Source organism: Rhipicephalus microplus, chromosome 5, assembly GCF_043290135.1.
Source record: "Rhipicephalus microplus isolate Deutch F79 chromosome 5, USDA_Rmic, whole genome shotgun sequence".
NCBI classification, from domain to species: domain Eukaryota; kingdom Metazoa; phylum Arthropoda; class Arachnida; order Ixodida; family Ixodidae; genus Rhipicephalus; species Rhipicephalus microplus.
In genome coordinates this window covers 141490712-141493532 of record NC_134704.1, presented here as the reverse complement: position 1 = coordinate 141493532, position 2821 = coordinate 141490712, and the positions used below count along the sequence as shown (strand labels likewise).

The following is a 2821-nucleotide window of genomic DNA, read 5'->3' as shown; positions in this document are numbered from 1 at the left end:
CTCTAAGGAGGCACCTGGAGACTGTAGCGCACATATACTGTTTTTTGGTGGAGCAGGGCGCGATACAACCTTGGACACTTTATCGTATACCGGAAAGAGGGGACCACGCCCGCCTTGTTGGCGGTGTCCTGGATTCCTTTGTGCGTCGTGGAACGGGATGTTGGACCAAGATGACGCCAACTTTCACGTGCACCTGTTTGATGAACTCGGACGAGGTGGGATGGATGGTACACAAGCCTAGCTTCTTCTGCGTCTGGAGTGAACCTTCATGCATTGCTGTCCATGAACCGCCGCCGGGGCGCTCTCTGGCAGTCAGCCGTGTGCTCTTCCGTATTTTGGGGACCCAGCCGCACTCGTTTCGGTGTGGCACTTATCGAGACTTGAACGAGGCACACGATGCTGCACGAAGGCTTATCCGGTGATGTTTCATCTGGTCCTGTGTAGGCGTTGCACGGAAAACTTCCTTTCTTCTCAACTAACCAGCCATCTCATTACGTAAGGCATACTTTCGAGCTACTACGTTTTAGTCCATATGCCTATCTTAAGTGTTGAAAAAACACTAAAGCTATTTTTCGAAAGTGCAGCCCTGTGTCTTACATGTTGATCGTGTAAGTGAAGGTACCGCTTCATTTGAATTCGACTGCAAAATTTCAGTTGCGGAAGACAATAGTTTTAGTGTGATTAATCGTTTTGAACACTTTATCTGCGTAGAACTTTTCAGGCACCACTGTTTGAGAATACATCAAAGCAGTTATTATTATTTTCAGCGTGCATTGTTTTGTAAGAATATGGCCCGTTACATTGCTCTCAAATATTTTTGTCCAAGTCAAATATTTTCGTCCAGTAACCAACAGGCTGTTGATGAGTTTTAGGGTAATTGATTAATTATTCAAGGAGTATACTGCATTCAATAGCATCCTGACTGTAACTGACTTGCGTTTTTTCTGTCTTTTTTTCAGCATCGTGACGACGTCACTCGACAGACACAATCAGGCTCGAAAATCGGTTTTACGGAACCGGAATGCCCCAACCATTTGACCTGGTGGGAAAGTTTGGTGTATCTTTAGGTTGACGAATACTGTTCAAGTAGAGAATACCAGTACAACTTAAGACAAAAAGGCAAATGTCATATTGAGCTTGCGCTAAGTCCCCTTTTCGATTAATGTTCATCTACAATTTCTTGCGATTCTGTTAACCTGTGCTGCGAAATTTGACGGCTCTTAACACTGCATGTGACTTCTGTGATTTGTACAGAAGTCGTGCATCGAATAAAGGTTCCACATCCCACATTTTACTCAAGACAAGAAACACTTCATGATCCATATCAATAAAAAAAGCTTGTGGAATCATTTGTTCACATATATGCGATGGCTTGTTTGAGACAACCGTGCAGACCGCAGTGACATGTAGAACTAAGTGTTTAGGATCGTCGCGGACAAGGCAGTCCTACGGCCCACTGTGTGAAGTGTGGGGTTATCAGACGTGCATGAGCGAATGCCCGTTTTTTTAAGAACGAAAGTCTTCCTTGGGAACCTTCGACGCAAAAAATTTGGCCTGTCTGTCTGTCTGTGCGTTTGTCTGTTTGTCCACTCTTATTGGCACTGGGTACTTGAAACGCCCGACCCCATCCGCAGCGCCCAGCTATGTTGCTCATGGTTGAGCGTTCATGCTTGTGCAATGATCAATTAAAAATCAATTATGGCGCATGTATGGGACACCATAACAACACGTATATATGCTGCATGTGCGTCTCTTACTATAAAAGGCATACATAACTAATTTTGAGGACCGTAGCACTTAACACGCAGCGCTGACCATGCGATGCTTGCACGGAAAGGTGAGTGTTTCTAACGCTTTGCTAAAACGAAACGGTGGTGGCACCTACCCGTCGTCTTGCGTTCTACACCTTATCAACTCTGAGATGGGCGCGCACACCTGTCTCAGAGCCACGCGTTTTGTTTTTTAAGACAACTGCCAGATGGCACTTATGTCTCACGTGTGACGTGACATGATGCGCTCGTTCGCCTCGCTGCACGATAGCAGCGCCTTCAGAATACCATTCACCAATTTTCTTGCGCAGAACCTTAAATAAATGTCTTGTTCACTCTCTCCACACAAGACTATCGTCTTTCGACGACATTTGCAGATTACATGCAGATACGGGCCAATTTTTTTTCGTATCGCTGTCATAGAATGTCTTCTGAGAGCACCTGTATTTTTTTATTACTATCCAGATGCTTCTGCTCCAGCTATTCAATACGCTCACCTGTAGCCGTTTCCTGCTCTCGACCACCACCCTGCTATCGCATGTGCTTTGCTTCATGGGGAATGTAACCGATTATGTGGTGCTTAACAGATCCGTGGGGTGGCGTCTTTGATTTCTCGTGCTCACCATGTTTGCGGTTGCACTGGCTCCGTAAGAGATACGGCGTTTTCGGATAGCGTGTCGCCATTCCGGGTGCTATGCGGGAAGCCATGCAATGAAGAAGTATATCACTGCGACGCTGCTGCATGTGCTCACTTTCAGAGTGCTGCGAGGTGATGGCGGCAATGCTTTGAGCCACAAAAAATGAGCACGAAGGAGCAAAGATGACAGACGTGTGATGGTGGGGGGGGGGGGGAGGAAGAACGTTCATCACATCGCCGAGGGAAAAACCTCAGCCGCAGGTGTGACGTGAGCAGCCCTACCTACATGTGACGTGGAATCACGCCACTCCCTGACGTTAGGCTGACCGACAGCCTCCGTAATGAAGGGTGTGTTTGCAAAGACATTGAAATAAGTAAAGGAGACGTTGGTCCAGACAATTGTATCGCCTATCAA

The 2821-nt window shown here is 46.6% G+C and overlaps 1 long non-coding RNA gene across 1 annotated transcript; it reads left to right on the top strand.

Moving 5' to 3' along the window:
• The first annotated feature begins 248 nt into the window (after positions 1-248).
• On the top strand, positions 249-1361 carry LOC119173363 (uncharacterized). The gene is made up of 2 exons (XR_012895210.1): positions 249-495; positions 960-1361. It is a non-coding gene; the product is annotated as an uncharacterized LOC119173363 (long non-coding RNA).
• Positions 1362-2821: the final 1460 nt, after the last annotated feature.